General features: G+C 44.8%; 1 protein-coding gene across 5 annotated transcripts in view; it reads right to left on the bottom strand.

Annotated features, from left to right (window-relative positions):
* The window catches only part of LOC124595846 (serine/threonine-protein phosphatase 2B catalytic subunit 2-like), a 773882-nt gene that overhangs the window by 204908 nt on the left and 548780 nt on the right, over positions 1–20194 (bottom strand). The gene's annotated exons all lie outside the window — the stretch shown is intronic.

The raw sequence follows: 20194 nt of genomic DNA, 5'->3' as shown, positions 1-20194 counted from the left end.
TCGACAGAACTTTGATCGCTCAATACAATTAATTAAAAAAAAACACACAAAAAAAATTTTGAAGTTTCTCAGAAAGTAACCGTTTTGAATAACACTTTCGATACTTTCAGCAAGCGACTGCTGAAATATTAAGGCCATATCGCGGTCAACCTTCCTAGACTTATCAAGAAAGTTCTCTACCCTACCTTTTACTGAAAAGTGAAGAACAAATGGCTACTTGTAACTGAAGAAAGAGCTTCGGGAAGCAGACGTTACAGAAGATATTGTGTACAATTATCTCCTAAATTTTAACTGATTATTACCGATTTGTAACAATCCAGAAACTAGACCCAATAAAACAATGCCTGGGGATCGTAGAAAAACGAGAATAAGGTTCTGGGATGTGAATAAAGCAGGATTATAATTAAATACATTCGCGTTCTCCTCAACTGAGCACATATGAAATATAATTTTTAAAAATTTAATTAGGTGCCTTATATATAAGGCGTTTGCAACAGAAAGAGAACAGGTGTTTCCGTACGATATAAGCTCGACTGTAGTAGATATTATCCTGCCAGTAATGGTCAGCCTACAGAGTAATTAAGGCTTATAATCAAATCGAGATCGTGTTGCTTGGGGCTGTGTCGTTACATCGGTGGCTCTCTTGGGAGGGACGGTGAGCTTTTAGCCATGGGCACCTCCCACCGGGGAAACGTTATGCTAGTTGGGCCACGGGAGACAGCCGACGTGCGAGCATGATATGCAGTATGGCCACGGGGCCTGAGCGGCGGGACTGCACCCTGGGCACGGCTCGTATGAACCGGCACATCTCTGCAGCGTGCTGTCCCGGTCCGGTCGACGTAAGCGGAATCAGGCCTCTGCCGTCTTGCGAATAACACGCCTTTTGTAAATTTGAAGGCCTGTTCAAATGGTTCAAATGGCTCTGAGCACTATGGGACTCAACTGCTGAGGTCATTAGTCCCCTAGAACTTAGAACTAGTTAAACCTAACTAACCTAAGGACATCACAAACATCAATGCCCGAGGCAGGATTCGAACCTGCGACCGTAGCGGTCTTGCGGTTCCAGACTGCAGCGCCTTTAACCGCACGGCCACTTCGGCCGGCGAAGGCCTGTTGCGAAGGGTGCTCAAGTAATACATAGTAAGCTCCCTCCGTACGTATACACACACCTGATCAGTCCAGCAAAGAGTTCAGCTCAATAAATTCGTTCATACAATGAACAGCCATTATCTGCTGCCTATAAATACGTTCACAGCTGAGCAACAATTTGATTTCTCTTACTCTATAACGATAGGAAATACCACACCAGTTTCCTGGCACACTAGCAGTGATGCTGTAATCAATTAACTGCATGCCAAAACTATTAAAAACCACAACCAGCACTGAATGAATTAGCATTCGTATTCTTACGACTGGACAGGTGTTTTTGTACGATCAATACGTAATCAGTACTGCCACTACGATCGTTTTTCCATTTCTCCTCAAAAAAGCTGCGAACCCTGCTGATAAGTTTCGTATTTCCTGTTTTGTACTCGTGGGGAAGTGTTCACATTGCTACGGAAAAAAGGAAGCATCTGGAAACGTATGAGGAAACGAAACTTCTTGGGTGGACAAAGTATGTGGTATTATTGGATTTCAAAATTGAGTGAAATTTACAACGAACTGCCAAGTGCGAGCCCAGTTTTTAGTATGACTTTGCACCTCCTCTAACCTGGATGCAACCACCGATTCGATTGGGAAGGGTATTACAAACCCGTTGTATCCTCTTCTGAGGCAAACTGGCCCACAACAGTTGTAAATAGTCCTTGATATCGCAGATACTGGCGCTGAGTGTTGACGTCCGAGCTGGTCCAACACATGTTCTATCGGGGACACATCTGTGGCTCTTCCTAGACGTGGGAGTACATCAACATCAGACAGACAGTTGATAGTGACACGTGCCACATGTGGACGAGCACTGCCCAGTTTAAAAGATGGCACCACGACACAGTCGCTACAGAGGAAATACGCTAGGGCGCAGGCAGTCCATGAGGTACCCGTTGTACCGTCAGAGTTCATTTAACCAGTACCAGCTGTGACCTGATCAAACATCGCATGCATCTCCACACCATGGGCCTAGGAGTAATACGGCCGTGCGTCTCCAAAGCACTGAGAGAATGGGAGCTATCCACAAGTCGCCCCCACACTCGCTAATAATGGTCACCCGGGCTAGTGCAGAACCGCGGTTTATCGCTGAGCACAATCCGACGCCTTCGTCAACACTCATGCTTCCTGATCACAGCACCACGCCAAGCGGTGTTGTGGTGTTAACTGCAGGCTATGCCCCGGGAAGGTAATTTCCTAGTATCGTTGCTGTTAGTCTCCGGCCAATCGTGTGGGATGACAAAGAATGTTGTAGAAAATCCATTACTCGCTCTCAGATGGAAAGCGCAGACGTGAAGCGATTACAATATGCTTCTACATCTACAGATACACTCCGCAATCCACCGTCTAGTGTATGGCAGAGTGTGTCATGTACCGATGTTAGTCATTTCCTTTCCCATTTCTCTTGCGAATGGAAAGAGGGGAAAACGACTATCGTCAGTTTTAATTTTAATTTCAGAATCACGTCATTTCAAACGGAGTACACAGTGAATGAAATGGAGCACCTACTTCTTTCTCCAGGTTTCGAATGCAACCTACATACTTTTCACGGCTGCTGCGTCGTCATATCCAAACTCTTCGTTACTCATTATGTGACTCCTCATATGTTAGATGCAGCATGCCCAGGGCATATTTCATTTTTCTCCTTTATATTTTTTATTCAGATATGTAAGTATTACGGACGGTAAAATGTTACACTAGTTGGTTATTACTACGCCTATACCTAACGCAAAATGAAAGTTGGGACGTGAAAACTCTACATCCATGTACGGCAAAGATATAGATCAGTATTGCCAACGATACAAACCGTCATCCTTTCACTACAAAGCATGAACAACACATTGAGCCCATACCACTACTAATTTGATTTGCTGGAAGAGCCTTATATGATTTCCTAGAACCTACTGCATTAGTAAATATAGTAGACATGCCACGACTACATCTACGAGTATGCTTAGTTTAATTAGCTGCATTTCAGAGAGGCCGTATGGTGGGCTAGTGGGAAGAGGGGCGGTCCTTCCGAATAATGCGTTGGACATAAAATGTCTGTTATGTATCGATGTTAGTGCCTATCATTTAAGAAAAGAGCACATGATAATAATACTGGTTCTGGAAGCTATTGCCACAGAATTACACATTTAGATCACTTTTAATCTCTAGGCGTCGGCAGTAACAATTTTTGCATGCTACGTGTCAGCTGGGGTCACAAGAAATCTTTGGCTAGAAGTTGGGCTACTGCCAGAGACGCCTATTGACAGGACTTCTGGCAAACCTCAAAGCCGAGTAGGACGCACCAACGCCGCCATTCAGTCCATTCTTCAGTCGCTCCTAGAATGCGAGAAATATGTGCTCTTACAGCAAGACACTGCCTTTCAACTTCTCGCGTTAGTAACCTGCATCAGCAACGTGATCGCCAGAGGTGTGTTCCATTGCGAATGGGTGCGGTGACAACTGATCCAGTTTATTACTGCTGCTACTGATGTTGACTAAGTGTTTAAGATCAAACAGATAAGTCTCCTATTCACACCCTCCCACCTCCCAAGACAAAAGCAATGTATTCAATGTCTCTGCGCATGGAGTAAATTCTGTGTGCAAGCACGTATCTGAGGCAGAACATGGGAACCAGCGCGATAGTCACCTAGTGGGACGTGGGAAACCGCCTAAAACCACATCCATGCTGGCCCGGCACATGGACCCCTCGTCGTTAATCCGTCGGGAGGATTCGAACCGAGACCACATACCTCCCCGACCCAGAAGCTAGCCATTTTTGTTACTGTTTTTGTGGAATTAAAAGAAAAAAGAAGAAGCGGTCGCGTAAACAGGTGCGGCTATTAGAAACGCTACTTTACCAATTACTACATCGGACGGAGGAAGGAACATCATCACCACAGCTGGCATCCGAAACCTCAATCATCGTCTTACAAGTCCGACTGTAGGACTGAATTGCAGCTTAAGGCGATTACGACTTACCGCATTAACGCCGTCGCACAGTGGGCAACCTCGATTTAAAACCTGAGCATATAGAGCGATGGATATAAAATCCTACAAAACTGTGATCCTCTCAGATTCAATGGGTTGGTGGTTAGGAATCGGATGTAGGAATTAAAAAATTCAAAATAGTGGATCCGATTTGGCGGAGCAAAAATTATAAATTTCGTGGATTCGAGAAAACTTCGGGGATAAAGCACTGTGAGGTTGCTGACAAAGAATCAGATGCCGAAATTGGCGTACTGGAAAGTTTTATTCAATATTTTACATTTTTCAATCGAAATCTTAGTCACCTTCGTCGCTTCTGTCATTATTGCTTTCAGAAGGGTCGCTGTCGGGTTGTCCACAAGGAGATGGTTTGAAAAGCAGATCGTTTACCTCAGGTAGCATCTGTTTATGTTCTTCAATTGTAATTTTCTGGACTCTTGAGATGAACTGATCGGAGTATACCAGAAATTGATGAAACATGACACGCAGCGGTCTCTCACGGGAATATCTGCGTGTAAAATCTTCACGCTAACGGCGGGCATCCTTATTCAGAGATTCGTGCTTACCTTCAGGTAGCCGACCTTTCGACAATAGAGCAGCTTCCATTGTGGCATATCCGTGAATCAAAATTATGTGGACTGATGTCGGAATCGGGCATTATAGCAGAATATTAGTCCGGTGGATATGACAGCCGACGTCCGAAAAATACACAGTTTTTTCAGAGTTCTTGATAAATACTTTTTAGTTCTAGACTGCTGGACTACTACTACGCTAGACTAGATTTCTACTATATAGAACATTTGAATAGTTCTGCAGGATTTTTCCGAGTAATATGTTTTCGCGAAGAAAATAAATTACTCGGAAAAACTCCGAAAAAAATATGAACACTATTTCTAACAGTTCCCCAAGAATTCTGCAGGAAATCCTATTGACACTTTTTCTGCAGACAATAGTTCATGAGATAGTTGCAATAATAAGAGATGTGCCACACGGCAGAAATATGAGTGTCCACTAGAAACTTGAAAATATGAGCACGCAAACACATTTGAAATAATTAACAACATTATTAACGTAATGGCTGAGCCATTTACAAAAGTGGAGCCACGCAGAGGAAATACCGTACCGAACAATTTCGAATAATATCGGTAGTTTAGTTGTAAGCCGATATACGTCATTACATTCGTTAAAGACGTCATTAATACCTTCTTGAGTGCTACCGATCTTATTTTACGCCAACAACTAGGAATGATCACTTTCATATATTAAACAGGCCACAAAGACGACATCTTAAAAAATCTGGCGCTGTCCGATTCGCCTGTTTATCGTCAACTGTCACGGCACTTATCATATCGACTTGAGAGTGCAATGATACCGCAGCCCGGCCGCGGTGGTCTCGCGGTTCTAGGCGCGCAGTCCGCAACCGCGCGACTGCTACGGTCGCAGGTTCGAATCCTGCCTCGGGCGTGGATGTGTGTGATGTCCTTAGGTTAGTTTGGTTTAAGTAGTTCTAAGTTCTAGGGGACTGATGACCTTAGAAGTTAAGTCCCACAGCGCTCAGAGCCATTTGAACCATTTGAAGTAACAGTTGGAACGACTGAAGAACTTTAATTACAAAAGCCAAATTTTAAAATCGAAGTTAACGGTTTTCTTATGGTATACTACTGTTAAGTCCCATAGTGCTCAGACCCATTTGAACCACTGGATACCGCAGCATTGGGCCCATACGCACCGTTAAAACCTACTCAAGATTTCGCGGTGCTAAAGTCTGAACGCGCACCTTCCCCCCCCCCCCCCCCCCCCTCTCTCTCTCTCTCTCTCTCTCTCTCTCTCTCTCTCTCTCTCTCTCTCTCTCTCTCTCTCTCTCCCTCCTGTCCAGGTGCTGAAGCGAGTTGGCCCAGTGTGTGATGCTTTCCCGCATCTTTCGGCGCTGCTTTTCCTCTTTCTCGTCGTGGGGCGGTGGTGGTATTCATGCGCCGGAGTGCTATTTTAATATATTGATCTTTTACTAGTACAGCCCATTCTTTTAAAACAAGAGATCGCCTAAAATAATTTTACACTAAATTAATGACAAATTGTGTGACAGGTCATTTGTGCAGAAAGTTCTCGCATTGTAGGGTCACAAAAATTGTGTACTCAGAAGATCGTTGCGCCTGGCTGATAGGTAATATATCATACGTTAATGTACTTCCGGTACCATAACTGAGAGAGTCGATCATGAGCCACCCGTGGCAAACATCGCCCGGTGGGAGGATCTAGACTGACAAGGGGAAGGCATCAGAGACGGCCAACCGATTCGGCTCAGATTTGGCAGGTCGCTTGTGTACAACCTAAAACGAAGGAATCTAAGATATTTTGGGTCAACACCCCACGTTTTTGAGAAAATAACCCCTAAAGGTTATGACGATCGATCGACTCAAAATTGGTGGGATCGATAGATAATTGTAAATAGAGCATTTTCCATCATCAGGTATGGGGTCCGAAAGCGCATACTTTTCCAGAAATCGAGGTAAGAAAGATTTACAACTGCCGCGTCTGTTCCCACATGGTTAACGCCTGTCGCCGACAGCGCCGATAGCGCAACGGCCAAGGTAACTGGCTGGTAATCGGTAAACCTGGGTTCGAATCTCGCAGAACCTAGCGAATGTTATTGTTTTCGTTTGTATTTTTCCATATCTCAATTGATAGGGATAGGAGGATTAATAAGGTAAGTAAATCAATAAGGAAAGATAATAATAAGGTTGTTGTTGTTGTTGTGGTCTTCAGTCCTGAGACTGGTTTGATGCAGCTCTCCATGCTACTCTATCCTGTGCAAGCTTTTTCATCTCCCAGTACCTACTGCAACCTACATCCTTCTGAATCTGCTTAGTGTATTCATCTCTTGGTCTCCCTCTACGATTTTTACCCTCCACGCTGCCCTCCAATACTAAATTGGTGATCCCTTGATGCCTCAGAACATGTCCTGCCAACCGATCCCTTCTTCTGGTCGAGTTGTGCCACAAACTTCTCTTCTCCCCAATCCTATTCAATACTTCCTCATTAGTTATGTGATCTACCCATCTAATCTTCAGCATTCTTCTGTAGCACCACATTTCGAAAGCTTCTATTCTCTTCTTGTCCAAACTATTTATCGTCCATGTTTCACTTCCATACATGGCTACACTCCATACGAATACTTTCAGAAATGACTTCCTGACACTTAAATCTATACTGGATGTTAACAAATTTCTCTTCTTCAGAAACGCTTTCCTTGTCATTGCCAGCCTACATTTTATATCCTCTCTGCTTCGACCATCATCAGTTATTTTGCTCCCCAAATAGCAAAACTCCTTTACTACTTTAAGTGCCTCATTTCCTAATCTAATTCCCTCAGCATCACCCGACTTAATTAGACTACATTCCATTATCCTTGTTTTGCTTTTGTTGATGTTCATCTTATATCCTCCTTTCAAGACACTGTCCATTCCATTCAACTGCTCTTCCAAGTCCTTTGCTGTCTCTGACAGAATTACAATGTCATCAGCGAACCTCAAAGTTTTTATTTCTTCTCCATGAATTTTAATACCTACTCCGAATTTTTCTTTTGTTTCCTTTACTGCTTGCTCAATATACAGATTGAACAACATCGGGGAGAGGCTACAACCCTGTCTTACTCCCTTCCCAACCACTGCTTCCCTTTCATGTCCCTCGACTCTTATAACTGCCATCTGGTTTCTGTACAAATTGTAAATAGCCTTTCGCTCCCTGTATTTTACCCCTGACACCTTTAGAATTTGAAAGAGAGTATTCCAGTCAACATTGTCAAAAGCTTTCTCTAAGTCTACAAATGCTAGAAACGTAGGTTTGCCTTTCCTTAATCTTTCTTCTAAGATAAGTCGTAAGGTCAGTATTGCCTCACGTGTTCCAGTGTTTCTACGGAATCCAAACTGATCTTCCCCGAGGTTGGCTTCTACTAGTTTTTCCATTCGTCTGTAAAGAATTCGTGTTAGTATTTTGCAGCTGTGACTTATTAAGCTGATAGTTCGGTAATTTTCACATCTGTCAACACCTGCTTTCTTTGGGATTGGAATTATTATATTCTTCTTGAAGTCTGAGGGTATTTCGCCTGTTTCATACATCTTGCTCACCAGATGGTAGAGTTTTGTCAGGACTGGCTCTCCCACGGCCGTCAGTAGTTCCAATGGAATATTGTCTACTCCGGGGGCCTTGTTTCGACTCAGGTCTTTCAGTGCTCTGTCAAACTCTTCACGCAGTATCATATCTCCCATTTCATCTTCATCTACATCCTCTTCCATTTCCATAATATTGTCCTCAAGTACATCGCCCTTGTATAGACCCTCTATATACTCCTTCCACCTTTCTGCCTTCCCTTCTTTGCTTAGAACTGGGTTTCCATCTGAGGTCTTGATATTCATACAAGTCGTTCTCTTATCTTCAAAGGTCTCTTTAATTTTCCTGTAGGCGGTATCTATCTTACCCCTAGTGAGATAGGCCCCTACATCCTTACATTTGTCCTCTAGCCATCCCTGCTTAGCCATTTTGCACTTCCTGTCGATCTCATTTTTGAGACGTTTGTATTCCTTTTTGCCTGTTTCACTTACTGCATTTTTATATTTTCTCCTTTCATCAATTAAATTCAATATTTCTTCTGTTACCCAAGGATTTCTACTAGCCCTCGTCTTTTTACCTACTTGATCCTCTGCTGCCTTCACTACTTCATCCCTCAAAGCTACCCATTCTTCTTCTACTGTATTTATTTCCCCCATTCCTGTCAATTGCTCCCTTATGCTCTCCCTGAATCTCTGTACAACCTCTGGTTCTTTTAGTTTATCCAGGTCCCATCTCCTTAAATTCCCACCTTTTTGCAGTTTCTTCAGTTTTAATCTACAGGTCATAACCAATAGATTGTGGTCAGAGTCCACATCTGCCCCTGGAAATGTCTTACAATTTAAAACCTGGTTCCTAAATCTCTGTCTTACCATTATATAATCTATCTGATACCTTTTAGTATCGCCAGGGTTCTTCCATGTATACAACCTTCCTTCATGATTCTTAAACCAAGTGTTAGTTATGATTATGTTGTGCTCTGTGCAAAATTCGACCAGGCGGCTTCCTCTTTCATTTCTGTCCCCCAATCCATATTCACCTACTGAGGTAGGCAAACTAATTTCCCAAACGTCGTGAGTTAGTTAAGTATTAAACTTTTAAGCCTTGTCACATGAAAACAACTCCGAGTAAAAGTGCTGTGACTTCCTCACGAGAGATCACAGATAGCCAACGTGCGACGCTTGTTTACGCCGAGGCACGGGACAGAATGTACGCGGGGAGAGTTATGTTGTCCTGGTTGCCTCTTCATTATATCATAGGGAACAGTGTAGCTGTCGAAAGACTGCATTCATTAGATGCTCCTGGTGCCGTGAGTATATTTGTTTCGAATGTTTATATGAAAAGTACCATCCATCTAGTTGTTTGAAGAAAAGTGAGGACACGTAACAGTGACTGGAACAGCCATTGTAAAGTGACCTGAAGTAACATTTTAGTTGTTTACTGTCCCAAGAGGTTTGAGAAATTTATTTGCCTACCTTATTATCATACCTTGTTGATTTACTTACCTCATTAGCCCTTCTATCCTTATCAATTGAAATATGGAAAAATACAAACCAAAAGAATAACATCCACTACATTTCTTCGAGATTCGCAGCCAGTTAACTTTTTTTTTTTTTTAATCTCATTTCGTTCGTTATAGTTCGTTGCAATTATTCGTGGCGGACGTCCCCTGATGCCCACTGAAGTCCGTTATTGATCCATTTACTCAGTTTTTTTTTTTATTACAGAGGGCAGCTAACTCCGACCGAACACGCTGAGCTACCGTGCCGGCTGCTTGGCCGTTGCGCTATCGGTGCTGACAGCGAAATGCGTTGACCATGTGGGTACAGAAGTGGCAGTTGTAAAAGTTCTTTACCTCGATTTCTGGAAAAGTATGCGTTTCCGGATCCCATACCTGGCGATGAAAAATGCTCTATTATAATTATCTATCGATCCCGCCAACTTGGAGTCGATCGTTCTTCATAACCTTTAGGGGTGATTTTCTCAAAAACGCGGGGGTGTTGACCCAAAATATCTTAGATTCCTTCGTTTTAGGTTGTACACAAGCGACCTGCCAAATCTGAGCCGAATCGGTTGGCCGTGTCTGAGGCCTTCCCCTTGTGAGCCACCAGTGGGGCACGCCGACGTGAGTGAATGACAGGGTGATAATGAGCAGACCCAGTGAATAACCTTTGCTTCAAAACGTTCAGTTTTAGTTTTCCGCTACTGTAATACAAAATCTGTTGAAATCGGAGACGACACCAAATATTTCGGTCAGGGTGAGGTTCCAACTGCTCCCAGTTGGTGGATCCATAACCAAACCCTCAAACAGCACTAAGTTCGCCCCTCCACCCCGTCATGCACTACGTCTCTTTTCAATTATACAGACAGCACCACCAACTTCAGTAACGGCGATGAACAATCGCTGAACAAGAGGCCTACTGTGCCAACACAGTAGCTGTCAAGAGCAGAAAACCCGCACTGTGAGACTTAAGCCATACTGTTCAGCACAACCGGGCCCAATCAGTAGTCGCCGATGTTACTACATTCGAAAGGCTTCTGAGTGCCACAAAGGAATCTGGTGGACGGACGGAGAAGCCATTTCGATAGAACTCGTTACGCTCGTAATTAGACACTACTGGTGGCAGGATATTCCCCCAAGGCATCTGCATTTCACGCGGTGGCTAATTGAAGGAGGCGGCCTGATTGCGTGGCAGCGATGGTGGAATGGTCAGGATACGAAGGGCGGGGGGGGGGGGGGGGGGGGGGGGGAAGGAGGAGGTAGGAAGTGTCCCGGTGGGGTCGGCATTCTGCGGTGGTGCGACCAATTTTGGTGGAGCTGGCTGGCACGGCAGCAGTTCTGGACCGCACCCAAGGAGATAATCACAAGCTACGAGCCTGCGAACCAAGGCTCGCGGCACTGGCAGTTTGTCGGCTTGCGACGGGCTCTAAAACACCCTACTAACCATTCTTCACAGCAGCCCTTAGACAAACTTACTTCATGGACTACACTCCCTAGACCACCTACAGCGCGAATCCTAACACCATCGACAAAAGTTCAAATGTTGCTTAGGGATACTTTGGCTCGGGTGGTGAGTAGTAGCAATGGCTTTTCAGGGAAAAATTTCGTCTGCACAGATCTAGTCGACAGACCTGACTTTAAGTACAGATTCGACACTTTGTTACGCAAGCAATAAATAGTAAACCAGCGAAATCTCAGTATCATGTCATGCTTACCGTTGGAAACGTTCCTGACCTGATGAATTTACGACATTTTCTCAACGCTTCAAATCCATCTGTGTACATGGCCAGTTGCCAAATGGTCAGATACAGCATAACGTCACCATAGAATGCATTAAATGTACTGAAAACAAAATTTTGAAGGGCTTTATTATACAGGGTCCTGTAAATTATGCCCAGAAACGGACGAAGCAGCGTCCACTAATCCCCAGTCCGAATTCCCCTTCTTGCACAACAGGTACAAGAGCCGAGGGTTCTGATGTAATGTACTGATGATGACGACTGCAGATGCTCTAACAATAATTGTATCGCAAAATTATTACAATCTTAAGATTTCATCCGTATCTTCAGAAAATACACTCCTGGAAATGGAAAAAAGAACACATTGACACCGGTGTGTCAGACCCACCATACTTGCTCCGGACATTGCGAGAAGGCTGTACAAGCGATGATCACACGCACGGCACAGCGGACACACCAGGAACCGCGGTGTTGGCCGTCGAATGGCGCTAGCTGCGCAGCATTTGTGCACCGCCGCCGTCAGTGTCAGCCAGTTTGCCGTGGCAGCTCCATCGCAGTCTTTAACACTGGTAGCATGCCGCGACAGCGTGGACGTGAACCGTATGTGCAGTTGACGGACTTTGAGCGAGGGCGTATAGTGGGCATGCGGGAGGCCGGGTGGACGTACCGCCGAATTGCTCAACACGTGGGGCGTGAGGTCTCCACAGTACATCGATGTTCTCGCCAGTGGTCGGCGGAAGGTGCACGTGCCCGTCGACCTGGGACCGGACCGCAGCGACGCACGGATGCACGCCAAGACCGTAGGATCCTACGCAGTGCCGTAGGGGACCGCACCGCCACTTCCCAGCAAATTAGGGACACTGTTGCTCCTGGGGTATCGGCGAGGACCATTCGCAACCGTCTCCATGAAGCTGGGCTACGGTCCCGCACACCGTTAGGCCGTCTTCCGCTCACGCCCCAACATCGTGCAGCCCGCCTCCAGTGGTGTCGCGACAGGCGTGAATGGAGGGACGAATGGAGACGTGTCGTCTTCAGCGATGAGAGTCGCTTCTGCCTTGGTGCCAATGATGGTCGTATGCGTGTTTGGCGCCGTGCAGGTGAGCGCCACAATCAGGACTGCATACGACCGAGGCACACAGGGCCAACACCCGGCATCATGGTGTGGGAAGCGATCTCCTACACTGGCCGTACACCACTGGTGATCGTCGAGGGGACACTGAATAGTGCACGATACATCCAAACCGTCATCGAACCCATCGTTCTACCATTCCTAGACCGGCAAGGGAACTTGCTGTTCCAACAGGACAATGCACGTCCGCATGTATCCCGTGCCACCCAACGTGCTCTAGAAGGTGTAAGTCAACTACCCTGGCCAGCAAGATCTCCGGATCTGTCCCCCATTGAGCATGTTTGGGACTGGATGAAGCGTCGTCTCACGCGGTCTGCACGTCCAGCACGAACGCTGGTCCAACTGAGGCGCCAGGTGGAAATGGCATGGCAAGCCGTTCCACAGGACTACATCCAGCATCTCTACGATCGTCTCCATGGGAGAATAGCAGCCTGCATTGCTGCGAAAGGTGGATATACACTGTACTAGTGCCGACATTGTGCATGCTCTGTTGCCTGTGTCTATGTGCCTGTGGTTCTGTCAGTGTGATCATGTGATGTATCTGACCCCAGGAATGTGTCAATAAAGTTTCCCCTTCCTGGGACAATGAATTCACGGTGTTCTTATTTCAATTTCCAGGAGTGTACAATGGAAAACACAAAAAATAAATTAAAACACGGAATTTAAAAACTTATATCTTCTTCTTAGTGAAGTGTACTTAAAAAGAAAAAAAAAAAAGAAAAAACGGAACAAAATACGGTCGACGCCCATGAATCAGCGTATTTTACATGTAATGTACAGAAGATGCATTATCTTAGCTACCAGAAGTCCAGGAGTACGCACGTATACAGGAGAAATAATCTGTACGTAGTGTCTTGTCCCACTCCTAGCACTACATGCGTGCGTCCTCTTTATGTGACTTCAAAACAGGATACCAACTTGCAAGCCATCGGAAAAATCAGAACCTTTATTTTGGAATAATTCGTTTAAAATTGCGTTTACAAGAAACAATCTTAAAGTCCTACTGCATCACCATCCACAATGCAAGGAAGATAAATACGTAAATCTTGGGGTTTGTAAAATATCCTGTCGAGATTGTGACAACAGCTGCAATGGCCGGGTAAGAACGTACTTCAGCACACGACTTAAGGGATATAGTTTCTGCAGCGACAAATCTATGTTAAGGTTTGCATTGTGACAAAGAGAAATTTAGACAGATAACAATGAAGAGCGAATGGAAATGATGCAGAAAACAGAAGAAGACAGGCGACTCTACGTCGGGGATCTAGGCTGCAAAAAGACAGAAGCAAAATTAATTTGCTACGAACACCTACTTCAAGATTTATGGTGATCTGCTAGGCTGAACCGAGAGATGCGGTTCACGTCTGCTGAAGCTGACTGGTGCCCGCAAATGCAAATGATCAGCAACGTAAACCAAACATTCCGCTGCTGGGAAGAAGAGCCTCACATAACGTTCTACGATAAGCTCTCTTACACACTATTCACAGATATGAGTCACATTTTATTTCATGTTTATGTTACAAAGTATGCTTTTGTTAAGCAGAGGAAACAGGTTTATTAAATTCCATGTTTGTAATTCGGCTTTTCTGTTTTTCACTGTAGCTTCTGGATATGGTTGATGTTGGCCAAAACCGGTAATAAGCAAAAATTTTGTAACTGCGTCAAACAGAAAATACACTATCGAACAATCGATCACGGCGCTCCAAGAGCGAGTCTTTCTTTTTTCCTCTTTCTTTTTTTCTCGGGAAACGATCATGTTCCGCCTACGCATTTTTCGTAGTAAACCGACTTCCATCACATTTTGTACAGGAGTCGGACTGGCTAAACGGCAAAAGTAAATTTCTGTCATTTAAGCATGTTTAAAATCACCTTTTAACCAAAGTCACTCTTTTATTTTGATTGTAGAAACACTCCGGTGACTTTCAGAGTATGCTGATACAATAGCTTACCTAGCAATCACATACAGCCGCTCGCTCGTATAAAGATACGTACCTAAAGACTGGAAAGTTACACAACTCACACCAATATCCACGAAAGGAAATAGGAGTAACCCACTAAATCACAGACCCATATCACTAACATCGATTTGCAGTAGGATTTTGGAACATATACTGTATTCGAATATTATGAATTACCTATAAGCTTTATTGACTAACAGCCAACACGGATTCAGAAAATATCGTTCTTGTGAAACACAACTAGCTATATTTCCACAAAGTAATGAGTACTAGCAACAAGGGGTGGCAATTTGATTCCATATTTTTAAACTTACAGACGGCTTTGGACACTCACAAGCCACTCCTCGTCAAATTGCGTGCCTATGGATATTGTCTCAGCTGTGCAATAGGAATCGTTATTTCCGGTCAGAAAGGTCGACGAAAAATCATCGATTAAAAGAGAAGTGATATACAGCGGTCTCCAAGGAAGTGTTACAGTCCCTCTGCTGTTCCTGATGTACATAAACGATTTAGGAGACAATCTGAGCAGCCCTCTTAGATTATTTGCAGATGATGCTGTCATTTAACGTCTTCTAAAGCTGTAAGACAATCAAAACAAACTGCAAAGCGATTTAAACGAGAGTGTGTAATGTGGCAATTGACTAACAATGAGACGTGTGAGACCATCCACATGTGTACCAAAAGGAATCCATTAAGTTTCGATTACAGGATAAAACAGACTAATCTGAAGGCTGTAAATGCAACTAAATACTTCGGGACTACAATTACGAGTAACTTAAATTCGAATGATCACATGGATAATGTTGCGGGCAAAGCAATCAAAACACAGCGATTTATCAGCAGAACACTTGAAAAATGCAACAGGTCTTTTAAAGAGACTCCTTACACTATGCTTGTCTGCCCTCTTCTACGGCTACGGTTCTGCTGTACGGTGTGCGATCTTCACGAAATAGGGGGGATTGGGGGGGGGGGGGGGAGGGGGAGGGGGAGTATCACGAATGATACGCGAGTTCCGATGGCAGTCATTTTTTGTTGTGGCACGATGTTTTCATGAAATTTCAATCTTCAACTTTCTACTCAGTGCATGAAAATATTATGTCGGCTCCCACTAAAATAGAAGCGAATAATCAGCGTAATAAAATATGATAAACCAGACGTCGCACGAAAAGATGTAAGTGTTCATTCTTCCCGCGCCTATTGGAGAATGGAACGGTAGAGAAATATTTTGAAGGTGGTTCGATGGACCCTCTGCCTTAATTGTGAACTGCAGAATAATCATGTAGATGTAAATTTAGATTTAGGACTTTTAAGTTAATATTTACCTGCCATACATTCTTAATTTATATACATAATCTAACCCTAAGCCCTTGCGTTTATTCAAATTTAGGAGACTGCTTTCAAACAAGCTCTGACGTCACCACCCTCACCGTACTTTTCTGCCACTTTTTCTAGCCTTTCATCAATTTTGAAATACGCTGTATTCTTTCATCTGCCAGTCCGCAGCTCGTGGTCTAGTGGTTAACGTCGCTGCCTGCAGTTCCAGGGGTCCCAGATTCGATTCCGGCCCGTGTGGGACATTTTCTTCGCACAAAGGCTGGATGTTCGTGTTGTTGTAATTTCATCTTCATCGACGCCAAAGTAGCCTAGGTGGCGCCAAATATGAAGACCTGCGTCAGGTGGCCAAATTATCCCAGACGGACAATAATCCCACATACTATCATTCTATTTCTTTTTCATTTTCCTTACATGCTTAACTATGATTTCTTTAATGCTGTCGCTACGCTGTCTGTTTTTGTCTTCATACACTCGACCACGTGTGTAACTTTAGGGTTCGGTTTTCCGAGCAAATTTTGTTGTGCCATCCTCTGCAGCGTTGGTGGTACGATGCCACCCTCTGTAGCAACTTCGAAGACTGACTGGGAATTCTTTATTTTGGTTGGGTTGTTTTGGGGGAAGAGACCAAACAGCGAGGTCATCGGTCTCATCGGATTAGCGACGGATGGGGAAAGAAGTCGGCCGTGGCCTTTCAAAGGAACCATCCTGCCATTTGCCTGGAGCGATTTAGGGAAAGCACGGAAAACCTAAATCAGGATGGCCGGACGCGGGATTGAACCGTGGTCCTCCCGAATGCGAGTACAGTGTGCAATTCTTTATTTTCTAAGCGTCTATCTACAAAACAGTCGAAAAACAGAGAAAGGTAGGTGACATCCGATGCTTGTGAATGTGTCCTGAGCCAGCTATCACAGACATTTTCACGTCGAAGGATCGCCGGAGCATGACACAGGCCAATTTGCAGCCTTACTTCTTCATTTTCTCTATATTCGCAATGGAGACCCCAATCTTGCACCTTATTTCATGTGGAAACGGCATGCATACACTTCATCAAATCAGAGCGCAACTTTTATCACAGATATCGCCGCTGATCCAAAAATAACTTAGACTTTTTAGGATTACCTTGCGGGACAGACGGATATATGCCTCTTTTCTTCTATTTACTAAGAATGCAGAGGTACCCGGATAGATGTTTGTTACATTCTTTGTACTTCTAAAATCTGATGAATGGTGTATATATAAGAAAACTGCTTACTACAGCATCTGAAACTGCCATCTACACACATCAAAAAAAGTTTTGGTTCACTTCGGTTCCGAGAGTTCCGGAACCTGTAAACACATTGCATGTTGTACCGCCATACAGCGAGACCCTCAGAAGTGGTGGTCCAGACTGCTCCATACACCTACCTCTAATACCAAGTAGCACGTCCTCTTGCATTGATGCATGCCTATATTCGTCGAGACATACTATCCACAAGTTCATCAAGTAGTCCAGATTGTCCCACTCCTCAACGGCGATACGGCGTAGATACATCAAGAGTGGTTGGTGGGTCACATCGTCCATAAACAGCCCTTTTCAATCTATCCCAGGCATGTTCGATAGGGTTCATCTCTGGACAACATGCTGGCCACTCTAGTCGAGCGATGTCGTTATCCTAAAGGAAGTCACTCACAAGATGTGCACGAGTGGGGCGCGAAATGCCGCCCATGAAGACGAATGCCTTGCCGATATGGTTGCACTACCGGTCGGAGTGTGGCATTAACGTATCGTTCAGCCGTTACGGCGCCTTCCAAGACCACCAGCGACGTACGTCGGCCGCACATAATGCCACCCCAAAACATCGGGGAACCTCCACCTTGATGCACTCGCTTGACAGTCACCCCAAAACATCAGGGAACCTCCACCTTGATGCACTCGCTGGACAGTGGGTCTAAGGCGTTCAGCCTGACCGGGTTGCCTCTAAACTCGTCTCTGACGATTGTCTGGTAGAAGGCATATGCGACACTCATCGGTGAAGCGAGCGTTATGCTAATCCTGAGCGCTCCATCTGGCATGTTGATGGTCCCATCTGTACCGCGCTGCATGGTGTCGTGGTTGCAAAGATGGACCTCGCCATGGACGTCGGGAGTGAAGCTGTGCATCATGCAGCCTATTGCGCACAGTTTGAGTCGTAACACGACGTCCTGTGACTCCACGAAAAGCATTATTGAACAAAATGGCGTTGCTGTCAGGGTTCCTCCCAGCCATAATCCATAGGTAGCGGTCATCCACTGCAATAGTAGCGCTTGGGCGGCCTGAGCGAGGAATGTTATCGACAGTTCCTCTCTCTCTGCATCTCCTCCATGTTCAACGACATCGCTTTGGTTCAGTCCGAGACCCCTGGACACTTCCCTTGTTGAGATCTCTTCCTGGCACAAAGTAACAATGCGGACACGATCGAACCCCGGTATTGACCGTCTAGGCATGGTTGAACTACAGGCAACACGAGTCGTGTACCTCCTTCCTGGTGGAATGACTGGAACTGACCGGCTGTCAGATCCCCTCCGTCTAACAGGCGCTGCTCATGCATCATTGTTTACATCTTTGGGTGGGTTTAGTGACATTTCTGAACGGTCAGAGGAACTATGTCTGTGATACAATATCCACTGTCAACGTCTATCTGCAGGAGTTCTGGGAGCTGGGGTGATGGAAAACAGTCTTGTCTATAGAGCTTCCTCTACCGCTTTTCGATTAAAAATTGTGATCGCATCGCCCAAGCTGCCACCACTTGAAAGTTAGTACCCACGCTTGAAGAACAGCTTCTTGTAGTGTTTCTGGTTCTTTATTATTTCCGTGTAATTTGGGCCTGTTGTTGTATAGCTTCCTCTTCGTTGATTGTTGTACTGACATTTTAGTAACAAAATCATATGCTTGATTGCATTGGTCATCTAACTCCTCGGTATATATTTTAGAAATCGAAATCTCTTCCTCTCGTGGTCTCTTTCTCGTCTGCTTTACTTTTGTACTTCTTAGCGAGAGGAGAACCACACTGATTCTCGTTTTAATTAACTACCTTACAATCTTTCTTATTAAGCATTCCCCGGCAACACATTGATTTCTGTTTTGAATAGCGACAAAGCGCAGTACTGTCATCTACTTTGATTCTCTTTACGAAGAACGAGTAACCTTGGCTTACCGCTAATGGTCGCTGACGCTACCGTATCTATCCTACACGCACACAAACACATAAGGCGCACGAATTGAAGACTGCGAAAGTTTGAGTCATAGTGAGAGCGGCTTCCCACGCCGACATTCACAGGACCGGACGAGAACTTTTGGGGTCTCGGTACACCGAGACTCACAGTGCTTTCGGTGGACAAGGACGCTCCAAGTGCAGGTAGGCCGAGGTCTTGAGTAAGTGTTTTTCGGGAATATTGGGCGCAGCAGTTGTATATTCTGCCTGAACGCACATTTCCCTGGGCGCAATTTTCATATATCCCGCTTTATAGTCAGGTTAATTCACAGCCAAAAATACCTCCTCAATCAGTCTAGTGCAATGGAAGATACTCGTCATTTCAGAAGCTCCGATAGAAAGGAGCTAAGCACTGCTGCAAAAGTGACGCCTGCAGATACCTCTACTAACCTGGTGATAACAGAATGCTGAGCGAGCAGCGATGTGTCGGACCACCGTGTTATCGGGTGGGTGTGAACAAGCGGTGCGCGAAGACACTAGCAGCAGGTGCAAGATACGGAAAACCGAGCATCCCACATGGGGCGCGTGACGCATCTGGTACATTGCAGGTTGTTCACTACGAGGATAACGCATGTATCTCGTATGTGTGTAAATCCTGCTATCCTCCCGACGCATCGGGTCCCACAATCCTCGTTTCAAACTCTTCAGACTATAAGCAACATTCAAAAAATCGGCGTCAAACGCAGTCTGATTAGCTTACAAACAAATGGCAGACCCTATGCCTTCTATGCTTAAAGACGCTTTAACCCCAGTAAGCGTTGAAGAACAATGCTATCGTTACTACGAAAGTCTTTCCGCGCCGTATTCTGTCTTGACTAACAACGTACCTTTATCAGAAAAATTCCAATTTTGTTACTTAGGAAAATCGGATTACCTAAATGCGGCAACAGAAAGACACGCAAATTCATTTACAGGTAAGCTATTCTATTAATGGTGAGTATATGCTGCTTTTGAAGGTTTAATAATAGTTACTCGTCAGTGATTCCCATACGTAAGTACCCAATTTGAATTTTTCATTTGGTTTCCTCCATGTCTAAAATAAACTTTCGTCCGCTGCGACAAGCTAACCTGGACTAGTA

The sequence above is a fragment of the Schistocerca americana genome, chromosome 2 (assembly GCF_021461395.2).
Source record: "Schistocerca americana isolate TAMUIC-IGC-003095 chromosome 2, iqSchAmer2.1, whole genome shotgun sequence".
NCBI classification, from domain to species: Eukaryota; Metazoa; Arthropoda; class Insecta; order Orthoptera; family Acrididae; genus Schistocerca; species Schistocerca americana.
The sequence above is the reverse complement of the archived record's forward strand: the minus strand, read 5'-3'. Positions and strand labels throughout refer to the sequence as shown.